General features: G+C 44.0%; 1 protein-coding gene across 2 annotated transcripts in view; it reads left to right on the forward strand.

The window, feature by feature from the left end:
- The first annotated feature begins 4,681 nt into the window (after nucleotides 1–4,681).
- The window catches only part of FAM107B (family with sequence similarity 107 member B), an 80,715-nt gene continuing 58,514 nt past the window's right edge, over nucleotides 4,682–26,882 (forward strand). Inside the window, exons 1-2 of one of the 2 annotated variants that reach the window (XM_058669454.1) lie at nucleotides 4,725–4,866; nucleotides 13,124–13,221. The gene's annotated coding sequence lies outside the window, so the exon portion shown is untranslated. Of the gene's footprint in view, nucleotides 4,867–13,123; nucleotides 13,222–26,882 lie in introns of both variants that reach the window. The other variant, XM_058669455.1, reaches the window with a different exon arrangement.

A 26,882-nucleotide genomic window follows, 5' to 3' on the forward strand; every position in this document is an offset into this window, starting at 1 on the left:
AATCCTTGGAAAGCCTCCTAGATTTTTCTGATGGTGCTCACATATCCTGTATTTCTTTGATTGTATGTGAGCATACTTTATTAAATCCTCTGTTTGGGGCTGAATGCTTCAATTAGCTAGGAAATCTTAGTGACGTTTTGCTCAGGGTAAAAATCAAGTATTCGGTTTGGCTTAAGACTCCTGGAGCCAATGCAAGTAGAGCTTGAAAGGAAGTTCATATGAGGGGACCTTGCAGCCATAGCAAAGTTCTTGAATCAGTTGTCCTTAAGATAGGTAGGTGCTCTAGAAGGGTGTCACCTCATCGTGTGGGAATATAAACATGTATCTAGAGGCAGATACAGAGGACATCAGAAATGGAAGCACAGAAAGAGCTGTTGACCTGAAGATGATGAGCGTCCATGGTAAGACCTTACTTTGACACAGTCATTCAGGGCATGAGGCCAATACTCATTCACTGAATTTGTTGTTCAAATGCCAAAGCACTTTGGCTTGTTTATAATAAAGATTTCCTCTGGGGTTTTGATTAGCACCTGCCCCTTTACTATCTACCATTAGACCTTCAGTTTTGACTCAGCAAGCCTATTTGCATAGGCGGCCACAGTACTCACACCATTTTGTGACATGACTACAGTGGCTACCATCAAAGAGTGGAGTCTAGTTTCCTTAAACTTTGGCTTTAGGCTTGCTTTGAACTTTTGGAAACAACAATATTGGAGTGTTTTTAAGAGTTTGTGGAGATTGGAGTTAGAAGATAAATTTAATTCAAAATCTTTTGAAATGCATGCACAGGTTTTTTTTTTTAATAACATGCATTCTCAATGAATGTATGAGTTGACGTCTTGGGTAATAATCTTGAATGTCAATCTCCAGAGGCCTTGCTGAATACTTTTTTGTCCTTCTGGACCAGCTGAAGAATAAGAAAGTTGCAGCCAGCCTGTTGAAAGGCTGTGGTGAAGGGGCTCTGAGGAGCCCGTACTGATAGACTCCAATGAATAACGGACTTTGAGAACACTCAGGACAAGTCAGGCCCTAACTGACTTTCCAGTGGACTTGGATGCATATAGATCAGTACTAATGTTGAGCCTTTTCCAAATCACCAACCCACAACACTGTGAGCAGATCATTCATTCTTATATTATGCTGTTACATTTTGAGGTAATTTGTTAGGTAGTAGGTAACTGATATAGATAGTAAAGAATATGAGAGGCTGGTTTTATGGCACAGTAGAAAGTGAAGAATATGGATTCATAATTATGCCTTTGAAATATAAACTTTATTTCTTCTTCATTATTATTATTAGAATGTCCATTTACATAGTACAAAACAAAATTTAGGAAACACACATGAAAATGATTTTAACTCATTTAGGTCATTGTGATATTTGTCTCCTCTTTTTGGGGGCCTCAGACTAATGGTTAGAACATAACAACTTCAAGGTTATGCCTAGAGAAAATGATCAAAATAGATTTTTTAAAAAATCTTATTCCAAGTTGATTTGTTTTGCTCCACTTGATGTTCCCAAATATTCATTTCTGTTTTCTTTAATTTTCCTTAAAAATGAATTTTGAATGTTTCTAGGTGTCAAAATGAAAGAGTAAGGTTAATCAGAGTGTATGGGTAAGTTTGTGGCTAAGTGTTACAAGATGGAATGTTATTACATATATGTTTTCCAGTAACGTGAGATTAGAGACTCTATAACCAGTGATGAGTGAAGTTACTCAGAAACCATTTAGAGGAGTGGTTTTCTCTGTAATTTATTTGGAGTCAGTGAAGGTCTTCCATACCTTCTGATATACTACTTCCATAGCCTCCTAGTCTACCTGACTTTTCCCATGGTCCTGTCCACATTCAACACATGGGATCCATAAGACACCAGGCTTGAGTCTGATGGTCCCTGATGTTACCCTGGAAGTGCAGCTGTGCCTTGAAATGTCAGGCTCATTCATTCAAGAAACATTTGTCATGCCCCTGTGTTCCAGGCACTGAGGTGGACAGTATGGGTAGAGAAAGATATCACCTTAATCCATAGCCTGAAAGTTCTTCTTTTCAAGCTCTACGCACATTGGTTCCAGCGGTCTCAAAACAAATTGGATACTTGATTTTATCTTGAGCAAAATATCTCTGAGATTTTCTAGCTGAAACATTCAACTCCAAACAGAAGCCTTAATAAATTATTGTTGCCCTCTGTATTTGAAGATTTGAACTAGGTAAAAAAATAGAAAACATTTGCTCTCCATTTGTTTGTTTGTTTTTGTTTTAAAAGAAATCCCAGTCCCTTGTAGAAGAGGGTGAATTATAGCTTGAAGACTATGGTCATTTATAGTTTAGACTATGGAGCAAACATCATGTTTCCATTTCTTTCGGATGATAGGGCAAAGACTGCATAGTCCCTTATCATACCCAGGCCCTCTGCCCAAAGGCTTGGTATTATAAACTTTTGTCTGGGTTGCTTTGGGGAGGCAAATCAATCTCACTTGGGGGTTAGTACTTTATCAAGGGTACAATATGGGCTCTAATGCATGTTTGCTATATGACTTCAACCAGGCTCTTTAAAAGAATATTACAGACTGGGTAGCTTAAAACAAGAAATTTTACTTTCTCATTGTAATCAAAGCTGGGATTCCAAAATCAAGATGCTAGCAGGGTTGATTTCTGGTTGGCCTCTTCTGGCTTGTACAGAGCCACATTCTCACTGCACCCCATGGACTACTCTGTGCATGTATACAGACAGGTGGGGGGGGGGACCCTGGTACCTCTTCCTCTTCTAATAATGTCACATGACCAATGGCATTAGGGGCCCCATCCTTATGTTCTTATTTAACTCAAATTACTTCTCTACATACAGTCAAATACAGTCACACTGGAGGGTTGGAGGTTTACTGTATGTGTTTCTAGGAGATATCCAATTCAGCCCATAACATTTTTTTATATGCCAGAGATTGTTTGGCATGAGTATGTAAAGATATGCATATATATTAAGCAAAACTCTGTAAATATTATACATATTTATAATACAGTACAATAATTACAACGCTGTGTTGGTCCTGGATGGATGCACATATTAGAAGCAGGTTGGAGAAGGTATTTCAGAATTGGGGGGAACGTTCTTGGTGTCTGGGAGAGAGGTGAAGTCTTGTCGGACTGAAGCAGGACTGTGGGAGAGCATGACTGAGGTGCGGAGCCGTGGCTCCCCCTGTCTCCACCGCCACAGAGGGGTGGTCAGCACCTACAGCCCTCTGAGCAAACCCTGCCTGTCGGGGGATGGAGGAGGACCACACAGACCTGGGCACGGTGATGGCGGAGAAAAGGGGGTGCCCAAAGCAGGTACACGAAGCAGGAACTGGATCCCCATAACAAGGTTTGAGGGAGAACAAGCTGAGTGGTGCACAAGGATTGAATTAACTGTGGGAGCAGGTGACAGGGATACAGTGTGTGAGATTGGGGGCGAGGGGCCAGCTGGGAGACACTCATCTCCGTGTAGTCAGGGAGCCCAACGGGAACGTTGGCAATGCCGGGGTGGGGGGGGGAGGGCAGAGCTCAGGCCCCTGTAGCAACGACAGGACTTGGAGTTGGTGCCGGTGGGGGTGGGAGGAGAAATCTAGGTTGGATCTCTGGTTCTGCTTTGGTGAGCAGAGGAGCCACTCATCAAAAACGGAAGCACAATACTAGGAGCAAAGTGAAGGAAGAATTGTAGGGACACTGCACAATGAGCCCGGGACAGGACTCCCTCCCTGTCATTCTGTGGTAGGTGATTCCACAGAATCACAGATTAGCAGGTTTCTGTCAGGCCCCTAAGGGGTACAGATGACTTGTTTCCCCAGATCTAAACCGGATACACTAGTTGCCTGTATAATCATGACTCAAGATACTTTAGTCACACAAAGTTCCCCATTAAATAAACACTTATTCATCCATTGCCACGAACATTCAAAAGCTTGTCACCTCAAATCCATCAACCTTCTATCCTTATGGTTACTCCGAAACAGATCCTGTTTTTGTACCTGCTGTGTAACTCACGTGTTCATCTCAGAACCATAGACTTGGCCTGAGAAGCAACTTGCCTGTCAGACACCCAGAGAAAATGACAATTTATTTTTAGAAGAGAAAAAAAAACACCCTTTATTCCGTGCACACACATTTAAATCTCCAGTTACCTTTTGAGAAGGGGAAAGGAATTAGGAGTCAGCCTCCCCACAGGCTCAGTCACTTGGTTTCAAGGTCTGGCGTGAATTTGTAGCTCCCACAAATGTGCTTCCTTTTCCGGATTTGTGTTTTCTTGCTAGGTGTGCTGGCAGGAATTCAACCCGGACAGTTTTCTTTGAGCATGACGGGTGTGCAGTGGCCATGAAAGCCAGACACCAAGAACAGCAGACTGGAGAGAAAAGGGAAGGGAGACTGTCTTTAACCACAGGCCCATTTTTCTCTTTCATCTTTGTCTTTTAGTTTTTTTTTTTTCCTCCTGAAACCTTCCCTTCTTCCAGAATCCCAGCAGACTAAAAGGGGCAGGCGCACACACTGGGTGCACCTAGACCGCGCTCCTCCAGGCGCGCGCGGTCCACGCGGCCTCTCCAAGTCCACGGGCGGCCGGGGCGGGGCGGCCGGAGCTGGGGGCGTGGCCGGGCCGTGACTCACGGCCGCGCCCCGCCCCCCGGCACGCCCCGCCGCTTAATTAAGAGGCGCGGGGCCGCGGGGTGTGCGAGCCGCCCGGAGCTGGACGGGCTTGCTGTCCCGGGCCTGACAGCCGCCGTCGTAGCCGCCCTCGCACCGCCCCAGAGCCGCCGCCGCCGCGCAGTCGGGTCCCTGGGAGCCGCCACGGAAGCCCGGAGCGAGCCCGGGAGGCAGCCGCGCGCCTTTGTGCGCGCCGAGGTAGGTTCGCCCCCAGCACTTACTTTGCACACAAAGAAGAGGGGCGCGAGAGGCGGCCTGCCTGAATCCCCCCCGCCGCGGCTCGGGGGACCCTCCCGGCGGGCGGCCGGCCGATCCCCCGCGCCGCCGCGATGGGGCGGGGATCCCTTGTGTGCAAGGACGGCGGGGGGCGTGCGGGGTGCCTAGTCCACCCGCGCCGCGTCCAGGGAGATCCAGGAGCGCTGGACCGACACGCGGCGGTACCCGGGCGGTGGCTGCGGCCGAGGGGCGGCGGGGAGCTGCGAGGCAACGCAGCCGGGCGGACGTTCGGCTCATTGTTGCCTCCTTGGCCCTGGGAAGCGAGAGACGCTGCCCGGAGTGGCCTTCGCTGCCCAGCCGGGTGCGTCGCGCGGGGCCAGATGCTGGGTCCTCGGCTGCCGCTCGCCCCTCGATGCCCGCGGGTCCCACGGGGTCAGCGGCGCGACGCCAGCCCCTGCCCGTCAGACAAAGGCAAGGCGGGCTGGGGGTGTGGAGAGGAGGAAGGTTGGCCCCACTGGAAAAGATGACCGCGACTGTCTTTCCAGTCTTCAAGTAACTTTCCCATTTTTTTTAGACTCTCCTCTCTCCACTGCTCCTGTGAACCTAGTCAATGGGGAAGTGTCTACACCCCAGAAGTACTAAAATAAACATCCTGTAACCCCCACTCTCACCTCCCTCATACCCCATGTTCAGGTCACTGGAAGAGGCACTGAGGGATATGGTCAGATTTTTGGCTTGCTGCCTAGGGAATGGTCATCAGGCCCTGTGAAATGTGAAGACAAGCTAAATTGTAAATCTTAGTTTCTGGGACCGGGACCTTTCCCACCGAGGAAAGATTTTCGTGGGTGATAGTACGACAAAGTTATCTGATTAGGATGGGTGTGAGGTTGGAAGGGATAAAGAAAAGAGGGAGTGAGGTTGGTTAGCATGTAGATTTTTCACGTGGAGATTTCTTGCAACAGGTTCATCACTTTGCTTCTCTGGCCATCTTTCACCTTCATGGCAGGAAATTTTAACTGTCTCAATGACCTTAACTTGAAATAGTGCCTGGAGTATCCACCTGCTGATTTCTTAGTGCTAGTAGTTTAAAAAAAATTTTTTTAATTGCATTTTAAGATGTATATACTTATTAAATTTTATTGTATATATTACATATAAGAAAGTGATCATTCCTATGGTCACCTTTCAAACACATCCTGGGCATAAAGGCATCTTTGCTTGATGTATGGTTGACAGTCAGGATATGTTTGTGTGATTGTGTGTTGTGTATGTGGCACAGAGGGAGCGAGAAGTAAGGACATTACAGATTCTTAGTTCCTACCAATCACAGCATTCTAAAATATGGTGCTTACCAGGGGTAGTTAAGCAGTACAAGCATACTTTAAAAAGTTCTTGGAAAATGGAATTGAAAGGTAAATCTATTTTTGGTGTTGAACAGTTTGAAGTCTGTACGATGGTTGTTTTGTAATCTGCATGAACTTTTTTTTGAAAACTGTTTGTCTTGCTTTGCTGTTCTGCACAGGATGAGACTGGCAGACTGCTTGGGATCTATCTTCCTATAGCCTTTCTTTTTTTTTTTTTTTAAGATTTATTTATTTTATTACAGTCAGATATACACAGAGGAGGAGAGACAGAGAGGAAGATCTTCCATCCGATGATTCACTCCCCAAGTGAGCTGCAACGGGCCGGTGCGCCGATCCGAAGCCAGGAACCTGGAACCTCTTCCGGGTCTCCCATGCAGGTGCAGTGTCCCAATGCATTGGGCCGTCCTCAACTGCTTTCCCAGGCCACAAGCAGGGAGCTGGATGGGAAGTGGAGCTGTCGGGATGAGAACCGGCGCCCATATGGGATCCCGGGGCTTTCAAGGCGAGGACTTTAGCCGCTAGGCCACGCCGCTGGTCCCCTATAGCCTTTCAAATCATTCACTAATCAGAAGGAAGAGGGAGAATAGGGGGGAAAACAACCTATTTTCCACTGCCTGTGGAAGAATGAATTGACACAAAACTTTTACAGACTTTTATTATTATTATTATCTTAATTTCAGGAATAACTGGACGTGATTTTTAAGGAAAACGTCTTTCCACTTTTAAAATACATAAAAAGTAAAACTGTGTTCCAAGATTCATGAGAAATATGCAGTGGACAGTAACTTTTTTGTAGAGCAGAAATAGCATTGATTTTACAGCTGGTTACATTTGTTCTTCTGGAAGAGTTTGCACCGAGAAAGTAAAATAAGAATTTGCCCGTGAGTGGTGAACCTGTCCTGGGGCAGGAGGGGGGCGGATCATCATTCGGCCATATATTTGGCCACTGTATGCTTTTGTCATTAGATTTTGATTTTCCCTTTGGGAAGTTTTTAGACATTTGAGTTCTCTGACATGTAAAGTAGAAAGACGTCTTTGAGACAACAGCTTAGAAGTAGTTTTATTCGTTGGGATGATGCAATACTTCTGAAATTGGAAGAACTTACCAGAAGGAAGTTGTGGTTTTGTACTGTCAGGTGCATACTTGGGGCTCCTTAATAATGTCTGGAGTTCCTTGATCTGTGTGCGTGCTTAGGGTGGGGTTGGAGGGCTCTGGTGACTTGCCAGTGAATGAGTGAACTACACAGCCAAGTGGAGTGATAAGTATGTCTTCAGGAATCATGGTGTCTTTCTATATATTGAAGTCAAAAGAAACTCCAGTGGGAAGTACCAGAGTCTCCGGATCCTGTGTTGTTGTAAGGGGTGCAGCCATACTGAATCTGAGGTCAGAGTTGAGGGGTTTGCTTTTTACTCTTCACTCCTGTTACCTAAAGAAGGGCAGGAGAGAGAAGCATAGGAGTGGTCCAGCATCGTGTACTTGCTGTGCTGCCTGTGATGGGCGGCTTCCTGTCCTGGGGGCTCAAGATTCTGTTTCTGGGTGGTTGAAAGTAGGCAGTGGTTTGTACTTGAGAGACAAGTGTGAGATGTCTTGTTCCTGAACTGGAGGAGGCTGCATGTCGTATTCCTTCATCCATTCCTTTGATTTTAGTAGTTTTGAGTGCCACACTAAAGGTGGGCACATTTTCTTTGAGAATGATGGATGGTTCAAAGACTCTTTCGACTGAAAAAGAGGAAAATGGAAAATTAGCCATGAGGCTCAGTGCTACTTTTCGTGTTGCAGCTTCCTTTCTCCTTTCTCTAGAATGTGGTGGATCATGCTTGGGGAAGTGGGTCAGGGCATTTGGCTGAGGGAAGTCTGGACTTGGGGTGTTTGTGGAGGTCCTGGAGGACCTGGGAAGCCTCACCCTCCTCTCTGTCTGGAGAATGGCTCTTGGACAGTATTTTCTGGGAACACATGAGGATGACCCCATTGGGCCTCACTGCATTTCCTTTTGGGCCCTCATCTAATCTTGGCCTATCTTTGCTTTTCCTTCCTGAAGTAAGCATTTTTCTCCCCTCTTCCTGTCTAGTAGAAGAAGTTCTGGGTCTCACAACTGAAATTTGTCTTATCTCAAGTACTCAGCTAAAAAGAAGTTGATACTTTCGGCCATGTGCGCTGTTGATTCCAGCACTGTCCATAAAAGAAGTCAAATTATTCGCAAACTGGATAGATTTCTGTGAAGTCATGGCAAATTAGCGGTGTGTCCTTTCTGAGGCTGATGGAGGAAGCTGGGTTTCCCAGCCCTTCTTCATTTAGCAGACATTGCCTCTTGTGTGCCAGGCCCTTGTTCACTGCAGGTTGTAAGAGTGGATTTCTGTTCCCTGAGAGGGCAGGGGAGGACGATACGTAAAGAACTGTGCAGTGTTATACAGAAGTGTTCCAGAACTTCTGTTATATTCTGTTATATTCAGAACTATGATGGGGATGTAGCATATGTCATGACTTTACTGCAGAAAGAATGTAAAATCACAGCCAGCCAGGGACAAGACGTTGGCTTTCTGACTGGTTGGGTAGAGTAGAAGCATGAAGATAAACCTGCTGGCAGGGACTTGGGCAAATAGATTATGTGAATTTTGGTTTTGTCTAGATTTTGATGAAGGGGTTGGGAAACTTTCTAGTGTGGAATTGAGGGGACCTGGGGAGCTTTTCTGGACCATTCCAGTGTCCTTGCTAAAGATGAACCTCCAAGTTGTTCGCCCTGTGACGGAGGGGATACCATGTCCTGAGCTGGCCTGGATTCCCAGGAGTGAGTGCAGCATTAGGCCAGAGGCAGCCTTCTGTACTTTGTCCCCAGAGGTTCTGTTAGAGATGAAGGGATGAGGATTTGTGGAGAAGAGTGAGGAGATGTGTTTAAGAAGGTGTTTCTGACTCATGTGGGCTAAGGGAAATAAAATAAAGAGGGATGAAACAATAAGAAAGGTGTTGTAAGCTGAGCACGGTAGTTTAGTGGCTAAATCCTCACCTCGCACACGCTAGGATTCTATCTGGTTTGTGTCCCAGATGCTCTGCTTCCCTTCCAGCTCCCTGCTTGTGGCCTGGGAAAGCAGTTGAGGATGGCCCAATGCCATGGGACCCTGCACCTGTGTGAGAGACCCAGAAGAAACTCCTGGCTCCTGGCTTCAGATTGGCTTAGCTCTGGTCATTGCAGCCATTTGGGGAGTGAACAGTGGATGGAAGAGCTTTCTATCTCTCCTTCCTCTTTAAACATGCCTTTCCAATAAAAATAAATAAATTTTTTTTAAAAAGGGATGTTGTTTCCATTTTGGGCGGACTTCTCGTTAATGCAGTCATACAAGAATATTAATGCAGTTGGAGTAACTGGTGGAGGGCAGTAGGGGCAGTAGTACAACAAGAGCTGTGGTCTGTACTCCATGTTGGAGTGTGTGTACATGCAGTTGACAAGGGATGCATGTCACTCCACACAGCAAAGTCTTGGGATTCTGGGCTAGTGCAGAGAGGGTCCAGCTGTGAGAAAAAACCCCTCTGGGGGCAGACATTTGACCTCCTGCATGCTTGTATCCCACATCAGAGTGCTTGAGTTTAGTATGCAACACAGGCTCCACAGTCCGGCTTCCTACTGATGCAAACCCTTGGAGGCAGTGATGACCTAGTTTGGGGGCCCCTGCTGTCTGTTCGAGAAGGCTGTTGAGTTCCTGGCTCCTGACTTCAGCTCAACCAGGTCTGCCGTTGTGTGTGCATTTGAGGAGCAAGCCAACAGATGGAGACTTGTTTGTGTTCGCTTTCAAATAAGGAAGAAAAAATAAATAAAAAAGAGAGAGAAGGAAGGTATTTAGGAAGATCAGTTCCCCTCGAGATGGCAGGGGACTCTAGGCTGCTTAGTGGCCCTGTTCCTGGCTTGTCCTGCTGCTGTGTAAGTCCCAAGGAGTCAGGAGACTTGAAAGTCTCTGAATTGGGTTATGCTGAGCCTCAGTAACCTTTTGTCTTAAGTATCAATATGTGTCAACAAGTGCATTGAGGATAAAATTGAAAACTATTTTGGTACATAAATTTTGAGACTCCACACGTAGTTTTTTCATAACATGTGTTTTCTAAATGTTTCAGAAATAATCTTGTTTATGTAGATTTCAAAACTTTTTGTGTGCAAAAGCAAATTTGTCTTTCGTCTCTGTTTTCCACCAAGTTTTTGAAGTATTCAGTGTTAAGTTTCCTCCAAAAATCTAGGTAGCAAAAAATACAGGTTGAGGACCTGCTGTTCCTTTTGTGGTACTTGTTGGCACCTGCCTTAGGGATTTTCTCTCCTCACACTCTCCAATTCGTTTTGTTGTCACTGTTGGCTAGGTTGTGCAGGCATAGCCCTGGACTTAAGGAGAAAGGATGTGGAACAGGCATGGTTCTTATTGTGGTGTAGGAGAGAGATTTGGCGTTTTGGGTCAGACTTGTCTGATCTATGTGACCTCCTCCAAAACTGTAGCCTCTCTGAACTTTAACTTTCTCGTTTGTGAGAGGTACTTGGCACAGTGAGGGTAACGTTAAGGGTATAAAGTCCCTCACTTGTGATCCCCGATATATGAGTCGGTTTCTCATTACCATAATGAAATATCTAACACAGGCGTCTTATTTACAAAGAGGTTTTTGTAGCTCACTGTTTTGTAAGTCAGAGACATAGCACCTGCTAGGCCCACCCATGGGAGCAAGTGATCATGTCTTGAAGCAGGAAACCATGAGGTCAGGTGTGGGGTCAGGGACGCTCCTTCTCAGGGGGCCTCTCAGAAGAACTCAGCGTCACCCCAGAGCTACCTTATATCTCCAGTGATCTAAGGACCTCCCATTGGCCTCATCTGTTACTCACAATATGTCATTCCTAGTATTGTAAGACTCCAATTATGACATACAAACCATGACACTGACACATTACAGATGCCCAAGCCTTCTGGAAATTTTTCTTTGTTAAGTTTTGTTATGGGGAAAACACTTAATATGAGATTCCCTTCTTAATAAAATGTTAAGTGTGTAATGTAATTGTGGCAGTCATCACCACAAAGCCTAATGGCAGATATCTGTAGTTGGTTCTTCTTGCTCAACTGAAAGTTTTTACCGTTTGGTTAGGGATGTCCCACTTTCAGTTCAGGACATGACAACCCCCTTTCATTTTTTGAGTCTGTCAGTTTAACTATTGACATACCTCATAGGAGTATATATATATAAAATCAAATAGTATTTGTTCATCTGTGATTGTCTTATTTGGCATTCTATCCTTGAAGTTTATCCATGATGTTACATATTGCAAGATTTCCTTCTTTTAGTCTGCATTGTATATATACACTGTATTTTCTTTACCCATTCATCTATGACTTGGCGGTTAATCCTTTGTAATTCCTAGAAAAAATGGGAAAGCCTTCATAACACTGGTCTTAGCTATAATTTCATGAATATGATGCCAGAAGAACAGGCACCAAAGCTGAGTGGGACTGTATCAAATTAAAATGCTATGTGATAGTAGAAAATATTTACAAAACATGTGTCTGATAAGGGATATTACCCAAGTATGTTAGAAATTCATGTAACTCTATAGTAAATCAGCCAGTGACCTGATTGAAAGTGGGTCAAGGGCTTGAATAGAAGTTTTTTGGTAGCATTTCAACCCATAATTTCAGTAATGGCCACTGGCTCTGTCCGTTGCTCTGCTGCTTTTCCAGGCCACAAGCAGGGAGCTGGATGGGAAATGGAGCAGCCAGGATATAAACCAGCATGGGATCCCCGTGGATGCAAGGCGAGTGCTTTAGCCACTAGGCTATCAGGCCAGGTCCTGCTTGGTGTCATGTAAACACAGAGTAGTTCAAAAAGTTCATGGAAAATACAATTAAAAGATAAGTTTATCCTGGTACCAATTTTTCCTTTTATCAAATCCATCTGTGTGAGTAGAAAAGACTGTTCAGAACTTTTTAAATTTTTTTTTCTTTATTTTTAAAATGGAAGCACAGATAGTGTAATGTGTTAGAAAGAGGCCTAGGCTTAGATTTCAGAATGCTAAGCCTAGGCTCAACATGAATTAGTATATGATTTTTTTTTTTAGGAATTATTTATTTTTATTGTAAAGTCAGATATAGAGAGAGGAGAGACAGAAAGAAAGATGTTCCATCCACTGGTTCACTCCCCAAGTGACCGCAATGGCAAGAACTGAGCTGATCCGAAGCCAGGAGCTTCTTCCAGGTCTCCCATACGGGTGCAGGGTCCCAAGGCTTTGGGCCATTCTTAACTACTTTCTCAGGCCACAGCAGGGAGCTGGATGGCAAGTGGGGCTGCTGGGATTAGAACTGGTGCCCATAGGGGATCCTGGAGCATTCAAGGCGAGGACTTCAGCTGCCTAGCCACTACCCTGAGCCCAGTATATGATTTTTGAGCAGATCATTTACTTTTGTCTTCCAACTTCCTCCTCTATGAAAACAGAGGTAATTAGGGCCAGCACTGTGGTATAGGAAGTTCCTCCTGCACATAGGGCACCTCATCCTGTATGGGTGCCAGTTTGAGTCCCAGCTGCTCCACTTTTGACCCAGCTCCTTGCTAATGTGTCTAGAAAAGCAGCAAAGGATGGCTCAGGTGCTTGGTCTCCTGCACACATGTGGGAGATCTGGAAGAAGCTCCTGGACCCTAACTTCACACCAGCTCAGCTCTGGGTATTGTGGTCATTTAGGGGATGGAAGACCTCTCTCTTTTCTCTCTCTCTCTCTCTCTGTCTCTCATTTCCCTCTGTGCCTTGTGACTCCGACTTTCAAATTAAAAAAAAAAAATCTTAAAAAAAACCCCCATGATAATCATATTTCCCTACTGGGGTTGTCTTGAGGGTAAGATGAAAGCCCATGTTCTTTGTGCACAGGGTGAGATGCCATGTGGTTATAAGTTGTCTGGTGAGGCAGTGTCCTGGGTTGCTTTTAGCAGGTGAACTGCCCCTCTAGCACAGATGACTCTTCAGAGGTGAGAGGTAGCAGGGCCTGGAGTGGGGAGGATTATCATCTGTATGTTCTGAAGGCTCATGCTGCCATGAGTCTGTTCTATTAGTCTATTCTTGAGCCATTATCAAAGTAACAAATGATCAAGCTTAGTTAACCCAAATGGGTTCCCATATTCTTACCTGTGAGATACAATTATAAATACAGTAACGGTAGCAGTGTTGCTGACCACCACCAGTTTTTGAGCACCTGCCATGTGCTCAGGCATTCATTCTGTAACTATTTAATGAAATCCTACTGTATGCCATGTACTCTTCCAGATTTTGGAGGAGGTGGCACATGGGTTTATTTACTAGTGGGAAGACAGATTGTAAATAAATATATAGATAAGCTGATTCCCAAGAGTGGTGCCATAAAGATGACTAAGTCAAGTCAGGGGGTGTTAATGTAATACCAGAGGAAGTGGTATTTCTATTGAGAAATTCTAAAGAGAATTTGAGATTTGAATGAAGCAAGGGAGGGAGCCTCGTTTTGGTGTGCACATGTGGAAGCAAGGACAGCCTAGAGACGGACAGAACTTGATGGAACTTGATGTTGCAAGAATGGCAAGAAGATCTGTGTGGGTGGAGCCAGGTGGGCAGGGCAGAAAGAGAGGTATGAGAAGAAGTTCCAGCACAGGCCTTGTAGGCTTTGCTCAGAACTTGGGAAACTGGGCAAGCTCTGACAATGAGGTAAAAGAGTTTGGCTGTGCATTTTTGAAAATGCCTTTCTGGCTATGAAGGAGAGGACAGACTATAGAGGAACCACAGGGGACTGGGAGATTGTGGGACCCCTGCAGGATCCTTCAGGGATATTCTAGTGACTGATGTGGAACTGGTGGTAAGAGGTTGGATACTCGTTTGTAAAAAATGGAACCCTCAGGACTTGCTCACGGGTTTGGGAGTGATCTGTGAAAAAGGAATCATGAGTGACACCTATCTTATTGGCTTCAACTGCTCAATGACAGTGACACCACTTATTGATAGGAGAAGGCTGGATAAGGATTAATTGTATAATGTTTGTGACAGCTTCTGAAATTATTTTATTCCTACTTATTTATTTGAAAACATGAGTTACAGAGAAAGGGAATGACAGAAAGATCTTCCATTGGCTGGATTTACTTGAGAGTGCCCCAAGTAGCTACAATGGCCAGGGCTGGACCAGGCCAAAGCCAAGAGCCAGAAGCTTCTTCCAGGTCTTCCATGTGGGTGGCAGGGGTTCAAGTTGTTGGGATATCTTCCATTGCTTTTCTCAGGTCATTAGCAGGCACCTGGCTCATAAGTGGAGCAGCCGGGACATATGGAATGCTGGCATTGTAGGTGATGGCTTCACCCATTACACCAGGGTGTATGCCATTTATTCCCATTTTGTAAATCTGAAACTAAGGGTTAGAGAGTTTGTTCAGGGTCAGGAAGTTGATTCGTATCCAGGCCTTGCTATTTTAACTATGTTTGCTATAGTCTCTAGGTATGTAAATTTATAAAGATGCCAGATTGATGTGGAAGTACCTGTACCAACACATTGAAATATATCTGCTTGGTGTTTTGCTTGTTTTGTTTTAAAGATTAGTGCTTGATTATGGCAGTCAGACTTCCAGAGAGAGAGGAAAAGATAGCTCTTCTGTCTGTGGGTTCACTCTCCAGATGGCTGTAGCTGCAGCACTGAGCCAGGCTCAAACTGGGGGTTTTCATTTGTGTCTCCCACATGAATGTCAGGGATTCAGGCACTTGGGCCATCTTCTGCAGCAGCTGGATGGGAATTGGAAATGAACTGGTGCCCGCATGGGGTGATAGCATTGCAAGCAGCAGCGTTACCTGCTTTGTCACAGTGCCAGGTCTTGTGACTGTTTTTAGCAATAGCTCTGTTGAGGCATAACTTATACATTTAACATGTTATAACTGTACATAATTTTTGGTAGATTTATGAGATTGGGCAGCTATCACTAAGTCCAGTTTTAGATTTCTCAGTCAGTTCCCATTTCCATCCCAAGTCTTAATCAACCACTGAGCTTTTTTCTGTCTCTTAAGCTTTTCTAGAAATTTCATACACATGAAATTGTACTCTGATCTTCTGTGTTCATTTTTGTTTATTCAAAACAAATTTTGTTTATTAAGAAGTGTATTCGTTTTATTGAAAGGTGGAGCAGTTGGGGGTGGGGAGAGAGAAAGGCAAAAAAAAAAAATCTTCCATTCACTAGTTCACTTCTCAAATGTCAGAGCTGGGTCCCCCTGAAGTCAAGTATCCAGAGCTCATTCTGGGTCTCTGATGGTGGGGCCCAAGTGCTTGGGCCATCATCTGCTGCCTTCCAGAATGCGTTAGCAGACAGCTGGATCAGAAGCAGAGTAGGAGACACTCAGGCTTCCCAAGCTGGGGCTTAATTCACCATGCCACAGCACCAACCTCTGTTCAGCATAATGTTTTTGAGGTATACCTGATGCTGCATAATGCATCCACTTTTAAGGAATATTCTTGGCCTTTGTCTAGAAGAACTCTGTGTGATAGGGAAAAGATCCACTGAGATGTGCTGTATGATGATAATAAAAATATCAACAGCTAGCATTTATCAAGCCTTTCTTGTATGGCAGCCATGATGATGTTCCGGAGTTTTGGTGAACTTTGAGATTCTGTGAAGGAGGTGGTGTTGAGTGTTCTGCATAGGAGGAAGCTAAAGCGTGGTGAGATTGAAAGCTGGCTCTAGGGCAGCCACGTAGCCACGCCGTTATAATGAGTTGGGTTTCTGGCCCAGCGGCGTGGCCTAGCGGCTAAAGTCCTCACCTTGAACGCACTGGGATCCCATATAGGCGCCGGTTCTAATCCCGGCAGCTCTGCTTCCCATCCAGCTCCCTGCTTGTGGCCTGGGAAAAAAGTCGAGGATGGCCCAGAAGAGGTTCCAGGTTCCCGGCTTTGGATCGGCATAGCACCTGCCTTCGCACTCACTTGGGGAGTGATTCATTGGATGGAAGATCTTCCTCTCTGTCTCTCCTCCTCTATGTATATCTGACTTTGTAATAAAAATAAATAAACCTTAAAAAAAAAAAATGAGTTGGGTTTCCCCTGTCCCAGAGTGCCTGGGTTTGATGTTTGACTGGCTGGCTCCTGTTGCCATCTGCCTGCTATAGTGAGCAGCAGGTGGTGGCTCCACCATTTGGGCCCTGCCTACTATGGGCAAAAGCTGGAATGAGTTCCTTTTTTCTGCAGAAAGGGCTTCAGAGTACTCCTCTGTGTTCCGTTGTTTAAAGCTTAGCACATTTTATTTCATTCAGGGTTTTAAATCCTGTGGGAGAATAGTTGTACCGAATTTTTATTTTGTTATTACCTTATGGAAATGAGTTGCTAAAGTGATGCATTTATGAAATAGTTTTTTTAGGTACAGTGCATTTAAGATGGCATTAAGTTAAAAATGTATAATTATGTCTTTAAGCAAATATTGCATGTTTAAGTTGTGTTTTTAATATTGTGTTTGCCAGAAATACATTTTTTTAGCGAAGCAATCCAACCTATTATCTTATTATTAGTGGGTAGAGTTCAATTGGGCATCATGAATTTTTTCAAGAAGTTTATATAATTGTATCATATTTCTTCCTTTTTAGCAATTCTTTAAGTAGTATTTTTCCTACTAACATATAATCCATATTGGAAGATTTCATATTCCGTGTAGCAGAAGCATGTATATCACATGAGTTCTAAAATTTTTGAGAAGATTTTGAACACTTGACATGGTGACCAATAATTTTTTTGGAATAAAATCTGGATTTTTTTAACATCTAGATTCAGCCTTGTTTTCTGTTAGTATGTGTTTTATCAGGGTCACATTTTTCTAACTTTATAAAATGGAATCATGACATTGTTGGATTTACTCTTCAGGAGTGGTTACATGCTTTTATTTTTAGGGATTTTGAATTTACTATATTTTGCTAGTTAAAGCCACTTTTTATTGTAAATGGCTGGTTTTAAGAATTAAAAAACAGTATTACATTGAATTTAAAAATTTGCTTCCAAATTTTCTTAATCTCTTTATGTGGTTAGAACCACAGATTCTATAATTTTTTAAGAAGATTAACTGGTGGACCCAGCGGCGTGGCCTAGCGGCTAAAGTCCTCGCCTTGAAAGCCCCGGGATCCCATACGGGCGCCGGTTCTAATCCCGACAGCTCCACTTCCCATCCAGCTCCCTGCTTGTGGCCTGGGAAAGCAGTTGAGGATGGCCCAATGCATTGGGACACTGCACCCGCGTGGGAGACCCGGAAGAGGTTCCTGGTTCCCGGCTTCGGATCGGTGCGCATCGGCCCGTTGCGGCTCACTTGGGGAGTGAATCATCGGAGGGAAGATCTTCCTCTCTGTCTCTCCTCCTCTGTGTATATCTGGCTGTAATAAAATGAATAAATCTTTAAAAAAAAAAAGAAGATTAACTGGTAAAAGGCTGGGACGTAGATATTGGTGAAAAAGCACAACCATTGTTTCCATACTTGTTAGGCAATTCTGGGCCGTAGCGAGTTAAGAATCCTTCAGCCATGAACCAGAAAAGCTGGAAAGAATCGTGGAAGGCTGAAGCAGTGTCACTCGTTGTGGTTCTCTGGTCAGCTCTATCAGGTGTAGCTGCTCAGGCAGCCAGCTTGCTCTGCAGGTCCGTTGGAAGCAGGTCCCCATCTGTTTCTTTTTCCATTCCGTTCTGTCTGGTTCAGGCCTTGGGGAGGAGGGATATTGTGTTGGAAAACTGAACCAAATAAAATTGCACAAAGTAGAAATTGAGCTGTATGTGTAAGGTGTATACTCAACACAAGTTGTAACTCAGTTATTTAAAAATAAGAGATAAAAAAAGAGAAACCGAAAGCTTCTCGGAGGTGTGACTATGCCAGGGTAGCACACTGCTTATGAATGCAGAACCTTGAGTAATCTGGGGTGGTGTTCATCTTTTTCTCCAGTCCTACACATAGGTACATTGTTTGCTTCAGATGCTAAACTTCCCTGTTCAGAGTAGTGACAAAGATTTTTTTTAATTTAAACAGTGTTCAGATGAAGCTCAGGACTGCTAGAAAATATTTTAAAAAGTGTCTGTGAGAGGAACCTGTAAATTTCTCTCTAGGTAGCCCCAAGAACGGCCTAGTGTTTTGCCAACCCAGTGTTTCCCTTTCCTGAGCTGGTGAGGCCCAGCTGTCTGAGCTGTAGCCTAGTTGTTGCTGCTGGTCTTACCCTCCAGTTGATGAGTAGTTTAAAGAGCAGTTTGAGAAATTACATGGCAAGCCTGGGGGAAGACTAAGGGGTCTGTTAACTCCTCACCTCCCCCAAATGGATTTTAGTTGGCTTCTTGGAAGCAGGATGTGAACAAAGTCCTCTCCTACCCCGTTCTATCTTTGCTATTGATTTGAGAACAATTGAGAAGTGACTGCTAAGTTTCCTTCAAAAACTAGTGTTCCACTAGTTCCTGTTTTTCTGCAAACTGGAAGCCATCACTAAAGCTTGATTAGATCCATGTTAAGTTCTTTCGGCAGAATGAATTTGTTGGTGGTGGTGGTGCCATTTACTTTGCATTGCATCATGTCAGGAAAGTGTCTGCTCATTGGTGGCGATACTGACAAGGATCGAGTCCCTGTGGTGGCAGCTTGCTTCTTATTGTGATCTTCCCCATGGAATTTTCTTTTCATTTCCTTAGCAATCATTGATGAATTTTACTTGAATAATGATTTCCTTAGAGATTGTTGACTCTTAATGTTAGTGAGTGTAAGATGACTTTTAAATTGGCCAGGGTATCTGAGAAATCTCTCAACATTGATGCAGATTAGGGACATTAGAGAATTAATAGAGGAAAGCAAAGATTGGCTTTGTTTTTCCAGGCATTGTAGGTACTTCCTATCATTACAACAACTCACTGTTTGTTCAGAACAATCTTTTATGAATGTTGATTTGTGAGTGTCAGGTTACTTTCACCAAGTCTTGTTTAACAGCAGTAATCTGTGCCTCCGTGCTAACTCCATTGTTCACACAACTTGGGTGGCAGTTCAGCCCCTAAATTAGGAGAGTATGACATAGGCTTTTGAGGTACAATTTCACCCACCAACCATTATGGAATATCCTTTTCTATAATAATTTTAAATTTCCTGGCATATACTAACAGTTATTTTCAGCAACTGATGAGTTTAAAATATAGTTTTGTCTCTGTTCTGCCAGTTTCAAGGCAGTTTTGAAAAACATGCTTGGAAACAACAGGTTAATGGAGTGTTTCCAGTAGGAAATAACTGAGCTCCTTTTAAAGGAGCATGATCACAGTAAATGAATTTAATCTGTGTGTGCTCCACCACCATATCTGTATCTTGATGTACTATAGCAACAGTCTGATTGGAGACAACCTCAGCTATTGCAGGCCGCTGGAGTGGAAGTATGCTGATTTTTGCAGTCAGGGGCAGGCCTTCCCTTTCACCACAGGATGCTTCTAAACCACATTGTATAAAGCATCATCATGAAGTGAGTTCTAGGAGTTAGACATAATTCTTGTGGATATAGTTTTCTAATTAGGAATTGTTCTTTTGAGCAAACGCTTGGCATTTGATAAATCATGCCTGTGACCAAGAAGTCATAAAAGAAAGATGTAAACATGAGAAGCTAAAGTGATGTGGTGTTAAAGAGGATTTGAGCTTGGGGAAGCCATAAAATCAAAACATCATCCAGTCTAGACATCCTGATTTTTGGAGACTAAACCAATGCTTTGATGTGTTAAGTAGTTTGCCCAGGACCACTGATGAGAGAGTTGGAAGCAAACTCATCCCAGAATAACGATCATTAATATTTGAATGTTCCTTGTATACCTGCTAAATGCTCTAATTGCGTCATTTTTTGTTTCCTTTTGATCCTCACCACAACTCCATGGCGTAGGGCTGCAATGAGCTGTCTTTTATTGAGGACGCTAAGGCACAGAGACACTGAGTGACTTGCCTAAGAGCGCACAAACTCAGACTATAGTCACTCAGAGAATGAACTCTTCACAAATTTGTGGAACCACATTCCAGTTCCTTTGCTCATTAATTCATTCCTTTGCCCCTTCATCATCACCATTATTATCACTTTAAAGATTTATTTATTTTTTATTACAAAGTCAGATATACAGAGAGGAGGAGATACAGAGAGGAAGATCTTTCGTCTGATGATTCACTCCCCAAGTGAGCCACAACGGCCGGTGCGCACCGATCCGAAGCCGGGAACCTGGAACCTGCTCCAGGTCTCCCACGCGGGTGCAGGGTCCCAAAGCTTTGGGTCGTCCTCGACTGCTCTCCCAGGCCGCAAGCAGGGAGCTGGATGGGAAGTGGAGCTGCCGGGATTAGAACCTGCGCCCATATGGGATCCCGGGGCGTTCAAGGTGAGGACTTTAGCCGCTACGCCACGCCGCCAGGCCCTATTATTAATTTTTTTTTTAAGATTTACTTTTTTTTTTTTTTTTTTAAAGGCAGATCAGATTTGCAGGGAGGAGAGGCAGAGAGAAAGGTCTTTCATCTGCTGGTACATTCTCCAAATGGCTGCAATAGCCAGAGCTGAGCTGATCCCAAACCAGGAACCAGGAACTTCTTCCAGTTGTCTCCCACACAGATGCAGGGTCCCAAGGCTTTGGACCATCCTCCACTGCTCTCCCATGCCGCAAGCAGGGAGCTAGATGGGAAGTGGAGCATCTGGGACAAGAACCAGCACCCATATGGAATCCTGGCACATGCAAGGGGAAGATTTAAACATTGAGCTATCACACTGGGCCTTATTACTATTATTATAATGGACTTGAGAGATATACAGAACAACAATGAGAAGGAAAGAGAGAGAAAGAGAGAAGGAGAGAGAAACTGACAAAAAAGAAGAAAGATTATAGCTACTGATTTGTTCCCCAAAGACCTACAACAAGTGGGGTTGGGCTGGACTGGACTGGGAACTCATGCCAAGCCTGTTAACAGCTGGCAGAAACCTGATTCTGTGAGCCATCCAAGCTGCTTCCCAGGGTCTACATTGTCAAGAAACTAGAATCAGAGTTATTCAGTCTGGAAACCTCATTCTCTTTTCCTCCTCTTCCTCCCTCTCCTCCTCTCCCCTTACCGCCTCCCTTTCCTGTTTGTCTTTCTTTCTCTCCCCCTCCCTCCCTTCTCCTCTACTCCTCTCCTTTCTCTAAAGTCCTGAAGCTGAAATCTGGAGATCAAATTTACTACTTTCTGAAGTGGTACGTGGGTGGGGTGGAATAGAGATAAAAAATCACTCCTCTGGCATTGGGAGATGATATCTAATGTTGATTTTCTGAGTGTTAGCCTTGTGTTTCTTAAGATGGTTTGCAGATTTTTCCCTTTCTCTGTTCAAGCTGCCCATAGTGTGAGTACCACAGAGGTGTGTATCAGAATTAAGTGAGCACACAGGAGGGGGAGAGAATAAAGAGACCCTGTCTGTGTGGCATGGAAATGTCCATGGTATGTCATTGGTGACTTTATAAACAATTTCTGATAAAAACATAATTGGCTTTGCAGCTTTCAATATGTATGTCTAGATAAGGTTTGCTTGTTTTATTTTAAATAAGTGTAAATTACAGTTCTTCATGAACTTCTTGTCTCATACTTAGAGCTGAAGTGTGGGATGACTTAGTTCACCAAGAATGTTTTTTCTTCATCTCCATGAATGCTAGAAAGAAGACAACCCGCTCATACCATCTAAACATGTTGCATGCTTATGCTGCCTGGTGTGCTATTGCGTGGGGCCGACTAATCGTGTTTATAGTCTCTTCATACTAATTATCTTACTTTTTGCACTCTCTTTACTCATGTCTTGCCACTTACATGGCAAGTGGAGATACATTATTTTTCATGCATGGGTGAGTCGTTTGGTAGTTTTCTTCAAATGTACACCCCACCACTTCTCTAAAGTGTGTTGCTTTAGTAATCAACAAATGCTCCCGCTTTCAACATCAACCTAGGAATAAGGGCAAGACATTGCCTCAGAGAACACATTACCCCTCTTGTCTTACGAAGCCCAGACTGCTGAGAAACACAGGACGCAAGGCGTGTGTGTGTGTGTGTGTGTGTGTGTGTGTGTGTGAGAGAGAGAGAGAGAGAGAGAGAGAGAGAGACACTGGAACACTTCTTTAACTTCTAGTTTAGTCTTGGTAGTTTCCTTTGCTGTCCCGTACCCTACCTTATCCTACCTATTCTATGTGTCGCCACTTGTCACCACAAAATAACAAATACAGGAACAGGAAACCAAACTTCCTAGTTACTAGGATAATGATGACAGTTTTATTGTGGAAAAAAAAATACTTAAAATTCTATAATCCCACAGATCTCCCTTTTTTGATGTGCATGTAAAGTAAGCTCTTGTGTGTACTACCAGAAAGCCTAAACACACTAAGTGTTAAAAAAATAGTTTCTCATCTCTCAAACAAATGATTAGGCATTTACTTAAACAGATGAGAACTATCTTGGCCAACTGCTGTTTGTAGTCAACTTTTGACTTGTAGGATTGAACAACTTCCTGTGATTGGATAAATGTATATGAATTACTTCTAAATCAACACATGAGAATGCATTTCTATAAATAAGTAAATGTTGTTGTTGTGCTTGTGGAAGGATGCTCTTCACACTGCCGTTACCCACTGGGCTTTCCCAGGGAATATTAGCTGTTTGTTTTATACAACAACTTAGTGATGACATAGTAAAAAGAATATGGCTTGGGCAGCCTGGATAAGTCCTTTCACCTCTGTGGTCTCAACTTTTCTCATCTTCAGTATGAATATGAGATAAGGCTTACAAAGTGAGCACATGCACTGGTTGATGAAAGAGTCGAGTGCATGCTGGGCAGAACCAGGCTGGACTGCAACACCCTTGGTTCCAGTGCAAGTCGGGACTGAGAACGGAGCCAGCCCAGCGATTGCAACCACCAACTGATTGTGGCAATGGACTGTGTCGGAACCAGTGCTAGCTGGAACATGTGGGAATCTGATCTGGGAATACCTCTAAGTCTCTTTGGTGATCTCCCCAATCGAACTGCTGGACTCAGAGCCCTGGCTAGGAGAGGACGGAGGACGGAACAGGTCAATCAACCACCTCAGCTAAACGTTGGGCAGCGAAATACTGGGCAAACGAAGACTCCATGATGGACTGTGACAATCAGTGGCTTCTTCAATGACCTAATCGAGCTGGGAGGGATGTGACTGGCAGCGATCCATAACTGGAAGACTATTAAGACCACTTGAGCAAGTATCTCAGCATGCCCCACATCTGGGACCTTGGGCGGGTGGGAGATTGGGTGGGGATTCTCCCTCAATATCCCCCTTCACCTCAGATACATAAATAATATAATAAAAAATATATATGTAAATTAAAAAATAAAACAAATAAAAATAAAAAATAAAAAAATAAAATAAATTAAAAATAAATAAATAAATAAATAAAATACTTAAAACAAACAAACAAACAAAAAAAACAAAGTGAGCACATGGCCCATGACCTAAGTGCAGGTGTTAACAAATGCAAGCGTTCTCCTTTTGTGTGTTCTCCACCACCCTGCCCAGCTTAGTGTCTCAGTCTGGTGTTATAAGACGTAGCTTACCTGAATACCTTCTGGAATAAGGGGGGAGAGGTTTATTTCAGCTCACAGCGCTAGAGTCCATTGGTTTGACCTCTGGTGGTGATGCTCTTGCTGGCAGAGTCCTATAGTGCCACAGAGTTATCAGGCTGTGAGAGATTGAGAATACATGTGCCTTTGGTTCTGATAAGGCCACTATGATCCCATCAGAGCTTAAATATATGAATTTGATGGAGGGGTGCCTCGAGTACTCAATCTATGAATAAAAAGAGGTTTGGGATCTATAGACAGGCAAGCTTCTTAGAAACAGTAGCCCAGGGTGGAAGTGGGAGAAAAGAGATAGGAACAGTGGGAGTGAGAGCAGCTATTATACTCAGGATTCCAACTGGCACATGGGAAAATCGCTAGTCACTAGTAATGAGGAGTGGACAGGGATGCTCTGTAAATGATCTTGCCTGTTTGATTTGATACACCATGAGCTCTTGTTAATGCAGCAACTGGTTGCTAAGCAAGGAGAGCCAAGGGGATCCTGGGTCAGAAATTAATGATAAGAAAGCCACCTAAATGGTACAATATACAGAGGAGAACATGCCTCTTATTTTTTTTCAGGGATGGGCATAAGCCATGTTGAATTAGTAATAGAGCCCTCATCCACAGACTGACCTGCTGTGGCTAATAGTAGATGCATAGTTACCTTGCTTACATACACACGGTTGCAGAGAAGTATGTGTTGTGTCTGTGAATGAAGGTTCTTCCTGACCAAGGTTTTAACCACCATAAGGTTCTCTGGTGAGTCCAAGGTTTACCTTACTGCAGGAGTTTGGCTGCCATCTCTCTGGTTACTCTTTAATTGAATTCTAGGTAATATTATGCAATATGTTTTTCAGAGCTCATTCTGTTTGTACGTATGCTATTCTGGCAATGATCAGGTAATACTGTAAGCACTGATACACTTGTACAGTACAGCATCCATCATTGCAACTGTTTTCCTGGAGTCCCTCAAGATACCCTACTTTTTTGTCTTAAGGCCTCTGAGCAGTTCCACTAAAGCCTTGGTGGGGGCGACTGGTAAGAGAAGGGAGGGGAAAGGAAGGGTGGAGAGAATGTTCAGCCTTTTTTGCTGAGAAGTTGGAAAGTCTTATTTTTATTTGACTTCCTGGAAAATGGGTGTAAGGAAGTGGAGGGTGTAGGCAAGATAAAGTCTAGAATCCAGTGTGCCATTGTAGTAAGGGGTTGTGGGGGAGTACTCCATCCATCTTCCCTAGCCCCTTTAGGTGTGGTTTGCTTTTCACTTTAGGAAGACTGGATATTCCTCCTTGAGTTCCACTCAGGCTGCTTGAGTTTGACAGCTGTTGTCATGTCCTGAGGCTCCATTGAGTGTGGTGCAGTGGACTACATGGCTGCCAGGGCTTGTATGCCATGGAATAAGAAAGTCTCAACTCTCCTCTGCAGCCCACCCTGGAACGTGCTTTTCTATCCTTGGGTTTTTCCAGTGCTCACTGACTGTGTTTTCTAAGTTTTCTAAGTTTCCCTATCTGTCTAGAAGCCCTGAGAACAGGGACCTTGTCATGTTTATCCTCTGTCAGGGTCCTATGGAAAATAAATGCTTCTGCTTAAGGAATTGCTGTGTCTGGGCCAGACATGGACGAACTAACCAGATCCAGACCCTGAGTGTTGCTACTTACGTTCAAGGGGCTGGCCTGAGTTGAGTGCAGTGCTGTCTTGCTTGGCCTCCTCAGCCAGTCTTTGTTTCAGATTCAGTGTGTGTCAGCATCTGGAAGCACTAAAATTAGCTAGGAGTTGCTTTTAAAAGGCAACATTTACTTCTGTTTTGTTATCATTTTAGTCCCCATGTTTCCTGAACTCAAAACCTCCTTTCCTAAGAACTTGCCTTAAAGGGAAAGCATTATCCTGTACTCTGTAAAGTATCCCAGCCCTTGATGCCAGCAGGTGAGCTTGTGAGAACTTGGAGAGGGTAGCAGCAAAGCTGAGACACAGAGGGGCCTCCCAGTGAGGAATGAACTATACATTTGTGTGCTAGTTGCAGGCTGACTGGGCCTCATCTTTTTTCCTTCCATCTCCGCCTACTCTGTCTGTATGATTTGGGTGGGGTGATGTGTCCAGCCACAACTTCCTTGACATGGTTTAAAAAAAATAGTAGAGAGCTAAGCAAGATTCTCATGATCTCTCATAGATAAAAAATAGTCAAATGTGAAAGAAGAGCGAGTGATGAGTGGGTAGTCAGCTGTTGCCCAGAAGGTGCTCTTGTATCCTGTTTTCAGAGTTTTGTGTTCAGTGCTCTGGCACTGCGTTTCTTGTCACTTGTCACCTATGAACGTTCGTTACTTTCTCTGTAGGGCATAAATTCTTCAGTTACGTATGACTCTGGATCTTGCATAGGACACTGACTCTCAGCCAAATGAAAAGAGTATGTACCCTCCTCTGGGTTGACTTCTATTAGGAGAATGATTTTTCTTTTTCCAATTTCTTTGAATTAAGAAGTAACTATGATTTGAAAGGCTCTGGAATCAGCTTGGGTTCACCTCTGGTCTGGAGCTCACCAACTTTACTTTAGGTAAGTGATAACCTGATTGAATGTGTTTACTTGTCAGTAAAATAGGTGTGATGATAATGCCTCCTTTATAGAGTTTTACACTAACACAGTTTATCAGTAGTGTGTCTTTATAGAGTAAGCACTCAGTGAAATGTGTTTTTTTAAAAGAATTTGTTTATGGAGGTTAATGTGGCAACATTTCAGGCTAATCCTCCACCTACAGCATTCCATATGGGCACCAGTTCTAGTCCTAGCTGCTCCACTTTTGAAAAAAGATTTATTTATTTTTATTGCCAAGTCAGATATACAAAGAGGAGGAGAGACAGCGAAAAAGATCTTCTGTCCATTGATTCACTCCCCAAGTGGCCTCGATGGCTGGAGCTGAGCTGATCTGAAGCCAGGAGCCAGGAGCCTCTTCCTGGTCTCCCACATGGGTGAAGGATCCCAAGGCTTTGGGCTGTCCTCATCTGCTTTCCCAGGCCACAAAACAGGGAGCTGGATGGAAAACGGGGCTGCCAGGACACAAATAAGCGCCCATATGCAATCCCCGTGCACACA

The sequence above is a fragment of the Ochotona princeps genome, chromosome 10 (genome assembly GCF_030435755.1).
Source record: "Ochotona princeps isolate mOchPri1 chromosome 10, mOchPri1.hap1, whole genome shotgun sequence".
NCBI lineage: Eukaryota > Metazoa > Chordata > Mammalia > Lagomorpha > Ochotonidae > Ochotona > Ochotona princeps.